Genomic DNA, 13,526 nt, shown 5'->3' on the forward strand with positions numbered 1-13,526 from the left:
AGCGGGGGTTCTTCGTCGGTCGGCCGGAAATGGGTGGACAGGGAGCCAACATACTAGGGGAGAAGGGAAAGTGCTATAGTTGCTGCAGTTTTTACTCGATATCGTTGAAATGAATAATATGCCCATAAGAATTAGACGAGACTTGTGTTGACACGGTTGCCGACACACCCGGTAGCGCCCAACAAACGGGAGCTGAATCGGGTTTCCCGGAAACTGGAATAGGCATGTACGCCAATTTCACCTCTAATGTGTGGCCCAGTGGGTGCTATTCTGCTGGAGCCCATAATAATCCTACTGGTGTCGTTTATGAGAGCCAGTTGATGCCCAGACAGGTGTCATATTCAGCAGGGTTGAAAGATCTAACGTTTTCAGGTGCATTCAAATGTAGCGAGACTCGTGTCTCAGACCTGCTTCGAGTACCGTGCTGGCTTGTGGTCTGGTCGTCTCCAATTATGGAAATGACCAGTAGTAAGTGCATGGTTGTCCGTTCTTAAACATTATTCTCCCCACGTAAAGTTGGGCTCAAAAGTATTTCCCCTACCAACTTTCGATCAATATGGGATTTAACTGCTTCAGAGGCCCACGTCACACCTTTATAAAAGCTAGAAGTTGTGTGTTCTTGCATCACATAACATTCGGTTTCTAATGTTATACTTACTCAATTACTTGTTTCTAATATTTCCTCCCCCGTGTCATTATGTTTTAACCCAAAAACATTGGAAGCAAAGTAGGATCGTGAATATTTGCCATCCCCAAACCCGCAGATCTATTCTCATGCATACTTACCACCAGTTAGCTAATTAAGTGTATTTTATGGATTCTTATATCACATAATATTCGGTTTCATCTGTTATACTTACCCAATTACGTGTTTCTAATATTGCCTCCCCCGTGCTATTATGTTTTAACCAAAAAACATTGGAAGGAAAGATTGGGATCGTGAATATTTGCCATCCTCAAACCTGCAAATCTATTCTCATGCACACTGACCACCAATTAGCTAATTAAGTGAATTGTATGGCTTCTTTCATCATCATTTTACAAACAGTTAGCTAGTTGATTGTATTTTATGGGCAATCTGGAGAAAGAAAGTAAGTATATGGCTATGCTTGCAGGATTTTGATGTCCTCATGCATAATCATGGAGACATTTGGCAGTAACGCACATGAAGGCATGCATGCTACAACTCCAAGATCCATGGCTAGCTGCTAAAGCAGCCTGCCGTTTCGTATGTGCCATGTGGGCCAACACCTAAGCAAACCGAAATGTGAATCTGATTCATTGTTCACTTTTTTGTGTGAACTATTAATAGACGGTTAGTTTTATCAGCATTGTGCAACTCCTGGATAATATAACATTGAATATGCAATGCATTATCGAAATAAAAAATTATAAATGATATGGATATTTCTACTTTCCGTATATAGAGTTCACTTAGGATATAAATCATTAATTCACAACCCTAAACCTCACTATATACCCACCCTTCTCTGCAATATTTAGATTTATATAGGCAATTCATCTTTTTAATTTTTACTAACAAACAGACCTTGAAACTTAAGTACATCTCAATTTTTTTTTTGAAGTTTTTACCATTTCCTAACAAATAGACAACTCATGTTTGATTTGAGAGTAACATGCATGGGGTGCCCACGAGCTTATGTTTGCATGCGATGTCCATCGATATGAAGTCCCTTTCTAAAATATTTAGTGGGCCGAGAATCGGTAGCGCATTCACATGCTACCTAAATGCAACGAGATTTAGTACTGTAATACGGATTCGGCCATCTTAACACCATATAATTGATTACTATTTTGTGTGTTTTTTGTGCTGGAAATTCACAGCTAGCTAAGACAACTATGAATGATCGGCATTGTCTCAATACCTCTCGTAATAGGAATACTAAGAAGAAAATTACAATATTGTATTGCTAAGGAGATATAAGCATGAAACCTATTAGCAGATCCTGCTATTTAATAAATGGCCACCCATGCAAAAGTTCTTGTGGCATCCTTGTGTGCATAATCATTTGAGCACCGCTTGACAACTTGTACTGACCCTAATCCATATTGGCACCACAACATTTGGCATACAAAATTTTGCCGGTTATAGCCTCGTCGTATTTCATGTGCTGAATGTATTGCCACTTATAGGGCCATCAGTGGTGGTCCCAGTATGAATTGGACTAGTACAAGTTGTTAGCATCATGTGAATGCCATTTCGTTAGCTAGCGGCACGTACACCAATAAAAATATCCAGATTTTTGGAAATGCATATGTGTTGTATACGCGTTCACATGGGAGAAGGTGACGGGGTTTCAAGAACATACGTCTTTGTATCCTCTTGGGCCAGTTTCGACTAAATAGAGAAGACGCTCGAAATCAATTAGTAGAGGACTCAATGTAATTGTGATTATATATGCAATGTTCGTATAGGTAATTGACATGAAAGTGCGGTAATACTTTAATTATCTTCAGTAAGACTCGATACATGAAGATATGTAAATGTCCTTGATACGTCTCCAACGTATCGATAATTTCTTGTGTTCGATGCCACATTATTGATGTTATCTACATGTTTTATGCACACTTTATGTCATATTCGTGCATTTTCTGGAACTAACCTATTAACAAGATGCCGAAGTGCCGATTCTTTGTTTTCTGCTGTTTTTGGTTTCAGAAATCCTAGTAAAGAAATATTCTCGGAATTGGACGAAATAAAAGCCCGGAGGCCTATTTTCTCACGAAGCTTCCGGAAGACCGAAGACGAGACGAAGAGGGGCCACGGGGTGGCCAAACCCTAGGGCGGCGCGGCCCCACCCCTGGCCGCACCGGCCTATGGTGTGGGCCCCCGTGCCGCCTCTCGACTTGCCCTTCCGCCTACTTAAAGCCTCCGTGACGAAACTTCCGATACCGAGAGCCACGATACGGAAAACCTTACTGAGACGCCGTCGCCGCCGATCCCATCTCGGGGGATACTGGAGATCGCCTCCGGCACCCTGCCGGAGAGGGGATTCATCTCCCGGAGGACTCTACACCGCCATGGTCGCCTCCGGAGTGATGAGTGAGTAGTCTACCCCTGGACTATGGGTCCATAGCAGTAGCTAGATGGTTGTCTTCTCCCCATTGTGCTATCATTGTCGGATCTTGTGAGCTGCCTATCATGATCAAGATCATCTATACTGTAATTCTATATGTTGCGTTTGTTGGGATCCGATGAATAGAGAATACTTGTTATGTTGATTATCAAAGTTATGCTTATGTGTTGTTTATGATCTTGCATGCTCTCCGTTTCTAGTAGAGGCTCCGGCCAAGTTTTACTTTTAACTCCAAGAGGGAGTACTTATGCTCGATAGTGGGTTCATGCTCGCATTGACACCAGGACAGGTGACGGAAAGTTCTAAGGTTGTGTTGTCTCTGTTGCCACTAGGGATAAAACATTGATGCTATGTCTAAGGATGTAGTTGTTGATTACATTACGCACCATACTTAATGCAATTGTCCGTTGCTTTGCAACTTAATGCTGGAGGGGTTCGGATGATAACTCTGAAGGTGGACTTTTTAGGCATAGATGCGGTTGGATGGCGGTCTATGTACTTTGTCGTAATGCCCAATTAAATCTCACTATACTCATCATGATATGTATGTGCATGGTCATGCTCTCTTTATTTGTCAATTGCCCAAGCTGTAATTTGTTCACCCAACATGCTTTGTTCGTCTTATGGGAGAGACACCTCTAGTGAGCTGTGGACCCCGGTCCAATTCTCTTTGCTTGAAATACAACCTACTGCAATACTTGTTCTCTTGTTTTCTCGCAAACAATCATCTTCCACACAATACGGTTAATCCTTTGTTACAGCAAGCCGGTGAGATTGACAACCTCACTTTGTTTCGTTGGGGCAAAGTACTTTGGTTGTGTTGTGCAGGTTCCACGTTGGCGCCGGAATCTCTGGTGTTGCGCCGCACTACATCTCGCCGCCATCAACCTTCAACGTGCTTCTTGGCTCCTCCTGGTTGGATAAACCTTGGTTTCTTTCTGAGGGAAAACTTGCTGTTGTGCGCATCATACCTTCCTCTTGGGGTTGCCCAACGAACGTGTGAAATACACGCCATCAAGCTCTTTTAAGGCGCCGTTGCTGGGAGATCAAGACACGCTGCAGGGGAGTCTCCACTTCTCAATCTCTTTACTTTGTTTTTGTCTTGCTTTATTTTATTTACTACTTTGTTTGCTGCACTAAATCAAAATACAAAAAAATTAGTTGTTAGTTTTACTTTATTTGCTATCTTGTTTGCTATATCGAAAACACAAAAAAAATTAGTTTACTTGCATTTACTTTATCTAGTTTGCTTTATTTACTATTGCTAAAATGGCCAACGCTGAAAATACAAAGTTGTGTGACTTCACAACCACAAATAATAATGATTTCTTATGCACACCTATTGCTCCACCTGCTACTACAGCAGAATTCTTTGAAATTAAACCTGCTTTACTGAATCTTGTCATGAAAGATCAATTTTACGGAATTAGTTACGATGATGTCTGCTGCCCATCTCAATAATTTTGTTGAATTGTGTGAAATGCAAAATTATAAAGATGTAGATGGTGACATTATAAAATTAAAATTGTTTCCTTTCTCATTAAGAGGAAGAGCTAAAGATTAGTTGCTATCTCTGCCTAAGAATAGTATTGATTCATGGACTAAATGCAAGGATGCTTTTATTGGTAGATATTATCCCCACTGCTAAAATGATATCTTTGAGGAGTAGCATAATGAATTTTAAACAATTAGATACTGAACATGTTTCTCAAGCTTGGGAAAGAATGAAGTCTCTGGTTAAAAATTGCCCAACCCATGTAGTGACTACTTGGATGATCATCCAAACCTTCTATGCGAGGACTAAATTTTTCTTCACGGAATTTATTGGATTCAGCTGCTGGAGGTACCTTTATGTCCATCACTCTTGGTGAAGCAACAAAGCTTCTTGATAATATGATGATTAATTACTCTGAATGGCACACGGAAAGAGCTCCACAAGGTAAGAAGGTAAATTCTGTTGAAGAATCCTCTTCCTTGAATGATAAGGTTGATGCTATTATGTCTATGCTTGTGAATGATAGGACTAATATTGATCCTAATAATGTTCCATTAGCTTCATTGGTTGCACAAGTAGAACATGTTGATGTAAACTTCATTAAAAATAATAATTTCAACAACAATGCTTATCGGAACAATTCTAGTAATAACTACAGGCCATATCCTTATAATAATGGTAACGGTTATGCTAACTCTTATGGGAATTCTTACAACAATAATAGGAATTCACCCCCTGGACTTGAAGCCATGCTTAAAGAATTTATTAGTACACAAACTGCCTTTAACAAATCTGTTGAGGAAAAGCTCAATAAAATTGATATTCTTGTTTCTAGAATTGATAGTCTTGCCTACGATGTTGATCTTTTGAAATCAAAAGTTATGCCTAATAGGGATATTGAAAGTAAAATTGTTACTACAGCAAATGCCATCCAAGTTAGAATTAATGAGAATATAAGATTAATGGCTGAACTGCGTGCTAGGTGGGATAGAGAAGAAAATGAAAAACTAGCTAAAGAAAGGAATATAGCTAAAGTTTGGACTATTAACACCACTAGTAATGCTAATGCTACACATGTTGCTGCACCTCCTACTCATACTAATAAAAGAATTGGTGTTAGCAATGTTTCCACTTCTAATGCAAAGCGCGAAAAGCTACTGAAACTGCTAAAGCTACTGAAATTGCCTGTGATGAAGCTGCTGAAATTTTTTCCAACATTGGGGATGATGATCCCATTGCTTTAGATTATAATGGTTTGAATTTTGATGATTGCCACATCTCTGAAGTTATAAAGTTCTTGCAAAAACTTGCTAAAAGTCCTAATGCTAGTGCTATAAATTTGGCTTTCACGCATCATATTACAAATGCTCTCATAAAAGCTAGAGAAGAGAAACTAGAGCGCGAAGCCTCTATTCCTAAAAAGCTAGAAGATGGTTGGGAGCCCATCATTAAGATGAAGGTTAAAGACTTTGATTGTAATGTTTTATGTGATCTTGGTGCAAGTATTTCGTTATGCCTGAAGAAAATTTATAATATGCTTGACTTGCCACCGCTGAAAAATTGTTATTTGGATGTTAATCTTGCTGATCATTCTACAAAGAAACCTTTGGGTAAAGTTGATAATGTTCGCATTACCGTTAACAATAATCTTGTTCCTGTTGATTTTGTTGTCTTGGATATTGAATGCAATGCATCTTGTCCAATTATATTGGGAAGACCTTTTCTTGAACTGTTGGTGCTATTATTGATATGAGGGAAGGAAATATAAAATATCAATTTCCTCTCAAGAAAGGTATGGAACACTTCCCAAGAAAGAGAATGAAGGTACCTTATGATTCTATCATTAGAACAAATTATGATGTTGATGCTTCATCTCTCGATGTTACTTGATACACACTTTCTGCGCCTAGCTGAAAGGCGTTAAGAAAAGCGCTTATGGGAGACAACCCATGTTTTTACCTACAGTACTTTGTTTTTATTTTGTGTCTTGGAAGTTGTTTACTACTGTAGCAACCTCTCCTTATCTTAGTTTTGAGTTTTGTTGTGCCAAGTTAAGCCGTTGATAGAAAAGTAAGTACTAGATTTGGATTACTGCGCAGTTCCAGATTTCTTTGCTGTCACGAATCTGAGCCCACTTCCCTGCAGGAAGCTCAGAAAATTATGCCAATTTACGTGAATGATCCTCAGATATGTACGCAACTTTCATTCAATTTGAGCATTTTCATTTGAGCAAGTCTGGTGCCATTTTAAAATTCGTCAATACGAACTGTTCTGTTTTGACAGATTCTGCCTTTTATTTCGCATTGCCTCTTTCGCTATGTTGGATGAATTTCTTTGATCCACTAATGTCCAGTAGCATTATGCAATGTCCAGAAGTGTTAAGAATGATTGTGTCACCTCTGAATATGTCAATTTATATTGTGCACTAACCCTCTAATGAGTTGTTTCGAGTTTGGTGTGGAGGAAGTTTTCAAGGATCAAGAGAGGAGTATGATGCAACATGATCAAGGAGAGTGAAAGCTCTAAGCTTGGGGATGCACCGGTGGTTCACCCCTGCATATATCAAGAAGACTCAAGCGTCTAAGCTTGGGGATGCCCAAGGCATCCCCTTCTTCATCAACAAATTATCAGGTTCCTCCCCTGAAACTACATTTTTATTCGGCCACATCTTATGTGCTTTTTCTTGGAGCGTCGGTTTGTTATTGTTTTTGTTTTGTTTGAATAAAATGGATCCTAGCATTCACTTTATGGGAGAGATACACGCTCCGCTGTAGCATATGGGCAAATATGTCCTTGGTTTCTACTCATAGTATTCATGACGAAGTTTCTCCTTCGTTAAATTGTTATATGGTTGGAATTGGAAAATGATACATGTAGTAATTGCTATAAATGTTTTGGGTAATGTGATACTTGGCAATTGTTGTGCTCATGTTTAAGCTCTTGCATCATATGCTTTGCACCCATTAATGAAGAAATACATAGAGCATGCTAAAATTTGGTTTGTATATTTGGTTTCTCTAAGGTCTAGATAATTTCTAGTTTTGAGTTTGAACAACAAGGAAGACGGTGTAGAGTCTTATAATGCTTTCAATATGTCTTTTATGTGAGTTTTGCTGTACCGTTCATCCTTGTGTTTGTTTCAAATAGCCTTGCTAGCCTAAACCTTGTATCGAGAGGGAATACTTCTCATGCATCCAAAATACTTGAGCCAACCACTATGCCATTTGTGTCCACCATACCTACCTATACTACATGGTATTTTCCCGCCATTCCAAAGTAAATTGCTTGAGTGCTACCTTTAAAATTCCATCATTCACCTTTGCAATATATAGCTCATGGGACAAATAGCTTAAAAACTATTGTGGTATTGAATATGTAATTATGCACTTTATCTCTTATTAAGTTGCTTGTTGTGCGATAACCATGCTTCTGGGGAACGCCATCAACTCATTGTTGAATTTCATGTGAGTTGCTATGCATGTTTGTTGTGACTGAAGTAAGGGCGATCTACACTGAGTTGAATGGTTTGAGCATGCATATTGTGAGAGAAGAACATTGGGCCGCTAACTAAAGCCATGATTCATGGTGGAAGTTTCAGTTTTGGACAAATATCCTCAAATCTCTAATGAGAAAAGAATTAATTGTTGTCAAATGCTTAAAGCATTAAAAGAGGAGTCCATTATCCGTTGTCTATGTTGTCCCGGTATGGATGTCTAAGTTGAGAATAATCAAAAGCGAGAAATCCAAATGCGAGCTTTCTCCTTAGACCTTTGTACGAGGCGGCATAGAGGTACCCCTTTGTGAAACTTGGTTAAAGCATATGTATTGCGGTGATAATCCAGGTAGTCCAAGCTAATTAGGACAAGGTGCGAGCACTATTAGTACACTATGCATGAGGCTTGCAACTTATAAGATATAATTTACATGATGCATATGCTTTATTACTACCGTTGACAAAATTGTTTCATGTTTTCAAAATAAAAGCTCTAGCACAAATATAGCAATCGATGTTTTTCCTCTTTGAAGGACCATTCTTTTACTTTCAATGTTGAGTCAGTTCACCTATTTCTCTCCACCTCAAGAAGCAAACACTTGTGTGAACTGTGCATTGATTCCTACATACTTGCTTATTGCACTTATTATATTACTCTATGTTGACAATATCCATGAGATATACATGTTACAAGTTGAAAGCAACCGCTGAAACTTAATCTTCTTTTGTGTTGCTTCAATATCTTTACTTTGAATTATTGCTTTATGAGTTAACTCTTATGCAAGACTTATTGATGCTTGTCTTGAAGTGCTATTCATGAAAAGTCTTTGCTTTATGATTCACTTGTTTACTCATGTCATACACATTGTTTTGATCGCTGCATTCTCTACATATGCTTTACAAATAGTATGATCAAGTTTATGATGGCATGTCACTCCAGAAATTATCTTTGTTATCGTTTTACCGCTCGGGACGAGCAGAACTAAGCTTGGGGATGCTGATACGTCTCCAACGTATCGATAATTTCTTGTGTTCCATGCCACATTATTGATGTTATCTACATGTTTTATGCACACTTTATGTCATATTCGTGCATTTTCTGGAACTAACCTATTAACAAGATGCCGAAGTGCCGATTCGTTGTTTTTCGCTGTTTTTGGTTTCAGAAATCCTAGTAAAGAAATATTCTCGGAATTGGACGAAATAAAAGCCCGGAGGCCTATTTTCTCACGAAGCTTCCGGAAGACCGAAGACGAGACGAAGAGGGGCCACGGGGTGGCCAAACCCTAGGGCGGCGCGGCCCCACCCCCGGCCGCGCCGGCCTATGGTGTGGGCCCCCGTGCCGCCTCTCGACTTGCCCTTCCGCCTACTTAAAGCCTCCGTGACGAAACTTCCGATGCCGAGAGCCACGATACGGAAAACCTTGCGAGACGCCGTCGCCGCCGATCCCATCTCGGGGGATCCTGGAGATCGCCTCCGGCACCCTGCCGGAGAGGGGATTCATCTCCCGGAGGACTCTACACCGCCATGGTCGCCTCCGGAGTGATGAGTGAGTAGTCTACCCCTGTACTATGGGTCCATAGCAGTAGCTAGATGGTTGTCTTCTGTGCTATCATTGTCGGATCTTGTGAGCTGCCTATCATGATCAAGATCATCTATCTGTAATTCTATATGTTGCGTTTGTTGGGATCCGATGAATAGAGAATACTTGTTATGTTGATTATCAAAGTTATGCTTATGTGTTGTTTATGATCTTGCATGCTCTCCGTTTCTAGTAGAGGCTCGGCCAAGTTTTTACTTTTAACTCCAAGAGGGAGTACTTATGCTCGATAGTGGGTTCATGCCGCATTGACACCTGGGACGATGACGAGAAAGTTCTAAGGTTGTGTTGTGCTTGTTGCCACTAGGGATAAAACATTGATGCTATGTCTAAGGATGTAGTTGTTGATTACATTACGCACCATACTTAATGCAATTGTCTGTTGCTTTGCAACTTAATGCTGGAGGGGTTCGGATGATAACTCTGAAGGTGGACTTTTTAGGCATAGATGCGGTTGGATGGCGGTCTATGTACTTTGTCGTAATGCCCAATTAAATCTCACTATACTCATCATGATATGTATGTGCATGGTCATGCTCTCTTTATTTGTCAATTGCCCAACTGTAATTTGTTCACCCAACATGCTGTTCGTCTTATGGGAGAGACACCTCTAGTGAGCTTGTGGACCCCGGTCCAATTCTCTTTCTTGAAATACAACCTACTGCAATACTTGTTCTACTTGTTTTCTCGCAAACAATCATCTTCCACACAATACGGTTAATCCTTTGTTACAGCAAGCCGGTGAGATTGACAACCTCATCTGTTTCGTTGGGGCAAAGTACTTTGGTTGTGTTGTGCGGGTTCCACGTTGGCGCCGGAATCCCTGGTGTTGCGCCGCACTACATCTCGCCGCCATCAACCTTCAACGTGCTTCTTGGCTCCTCCTGGTTCGATAAACCTTGGTTTCTTTCTGGGGGAAAACTTGCTGCTGTGCGCATCATACCTTCCTCTTGGGGTTGCCCAACGAACGTGTGAAATACACGCCATCAGTCCTATCAGTACCGGTTCCAGAGAAGGCCCATTAGTACCGGTTGGACAACCGGTACTAATTAATCTGTAGTAAAGGACGAACCGGTACTAAAGGGGCTGGAGACCTTTGGTACCGGTTCGTAACACGAACATGTACTAAAGGTTGGCACCATTTTTTTCTCTTTCCATTTTGTTTTAAAAAATATTCAAAAAAAAAATGCCAATTTTTTTATTTGAATTGTTTTAGCACTTAATCAAACTATACACACAGTTATCACTAAGCATTCTTAATTTCACTCTAAATTACTTGTTTCTACTAACACTTACCGGCCTAGCCACAGCACGCTTAACTTCTTAGTTTCTTCCCTATGAGCTACCTACAGAGAATAGATGCTTACCTAAAAATAGTATCCTATCAATCCTATTAACCCATGGACTATGATATCACAAACATTTATTTTGTGAACCGAAATAATTATTTAAATAAAAAATGAATCATTAATAATAATATTTGAATAAAATATTCTTGAATGCAAATAATAATTAACATATTTGCCTTTTTCGATTTAATATTAAATACTTCATATCAACAAATCCGTATCAAAATTTGACAAATAATATTTCAAAATCGATTAGAAAAATGAGAGAGACCCAAATATGACATCCATATCAACCATAACCTAATTCTTGACAAGGATTCCTCTGTCTTGTGCAGTCGGGGACTATCACGCTCTAAATGCATGTAAACTCCCTAGAGAGAAGTGGATGCTGATGAAACATGTCACACCCTAGAGTGCAATCTTTGCAATAAAAAACATATAAACTTTTACACACATGTTATGGAACCCATAAACTTGTGGTGGGAACCCGACGCTCTAGAGACCAAGTAAGGTGAAACCCTAGCCTCGCTGAGAAATACCAGGCTTATAAGACTAAAGCCAGTACCGGCATTAAAAAGGGGTAGAAAAATATAACTAGTTTCTTGGTTGTGTTAGGGTAGGCCCTAGGAAGTCACAAGACAAAGGTATATAACCATGATCTTGACAAGTTTCCCTCATGTTTGTCCGATCCGTGACTTTCACGATCTAAGTCATGAAACTCCCTGGAGAGAAGCAGATGCCGGTGAAGCAGGTCACACCCCAGAGTGCAATATTTGCAATAAAAAACCCATAACACACTTTTACACACAAGTGATGGATCCCACCAGCTTGAGGTGGGAACCAGACGCTCTGGAGCCCCACTCCGGTGAAACCCTAGCTCCGTTGTAGAAGAACCAGACTTATACGAGTACAACAGGTAGTTGAGTCAAAATGGGGTAGCAAAGTGTACCTAGTTTCTTGGTTGTGTTAGTCTAGGCCATAGGAACAATACAAAGGTATAACCTAAGTCTTCACAAGTTTCCCTCCGGCTTGTCCAATCTGGGACTTTCATGCTATAAGTCAAGAAACTCCCTAGAGAGCAGTGGATGCCGGTGAAGCAGGTCATACCACAAAGTGCAATCTTTGTCATTCAAAACCCATAGCACACTTGCACACACATGTTATGGCACCCCTAGCTTGTGGTGGGATCTCAACGCTCCGGACCCCCTCTCTGATGAAACCCTAGCCCCGTTGGAGAAAAAAGAGGCTTATATGAATAAAGTCGGTATCACATCAAAATGGGGTAGAACATTGTAACTAGTAGCTTTTTTGTATTAGGCTAGGCCCTAGGAAGTCACAAGATAAAGTTATAACGCTAAATCTTCACAATATTCCCTCCGGATTGTCCTATCCAGGACTTTCACGCTTTAAGTTGTGAAAATCCCTAGAGAGTAGTGGATGCCGGTGAAGCAGGTCACAACCAGGAGTGCAATCTTTGCCATCCAAAACTCATAGCACACGTGTACACACATTTTATGGCACCCCCTAGATTGTGGTTGTATCCCGATGCTCCGGAGCCCCTCTCCGATGATACCCTATAGCCCCGTTGGAGAAAAACCAGACTTATAGAATACAACTGGTACCAGCGTATAAAAGGGGTAGAAAAGTGTAACTATTTGCTTGCTTGTGCTAGGTTAATCCCTAGGAAGTCACAAGACAAAGGTATATAACCCTTCTCCTGACAAGTTTCCCTCATGTTTGTCTGATCTGGGACTTCCACGCTCCAAGTCATGAAACTCCCTATAGAGAAGTGGATGCCGGTGAAGCAAGTCACCCCCGAAGTCAATCTTTGCCATCCAATACCTATAACAAATTTTTACACACATGTGATGGAACCCACTAGCTTGTAGTGGGAACACGACTCTCCGGAGCCCCACTCCGGTGAATCCCTAGCCATGTTGGAGAAAACCAGACTTATACGAATACAGCCGGTACTGGAGTCAAAATGGGGTAGCAAAGTGTACCTAGTTTCTTGGTTGTGTTAGGTTAGGCCCTAGGAAGTCACAAGACAAAGGTATAAGCTAAGTCTTCACAAGTTTCCCTCCGCTTGTCCAATCTAGGAATTTCATGCTATAAGTCATGAAACTCCCTAGAGAGAAGTGTATGCCGATAAAGCAGGTCACACCCCGAAGTGCAATCTTTGTTATCGAAAACCCATAGCACACTTGTACGGACATATTAAGACACCCCTTAGCTTGTGGTGGGATACCAACGCTCCGGAGCCCCTCTCCGATGAAACCCTAGCCCCGTTGGAGAAAAACAGGCTTATACAAATAAATCCGGTACCAGCGTCAAAATGGGGTAGAAAAGTGTAACTAGTTGCTTTGTTGTGTTAGTATAGACCCTAGGCAGTCACAAGACAAAGGTATAACCCCAACTCTTCACAAGATTCCCTCCGGCTTATCCAATCCGGGACTTTCACGCTTTAAGTCATGAAACTCCCTAGAGAGAA

Source organism: Lolium rigidum, chromosome 1 (assembly GCF_022539505.1).
Source record: "Lolium rigidum isolate FL_2022 chromosome 1, APGP_CSIRO_Lrig_0.1, whole genome shotgun sequence".
Lineage (NCBI taxonomy): Eukaryota > Viridiplantae > Streptophyta > Magnoliopsida > Poales > Poaceae > Lolium > Lolium rigidum.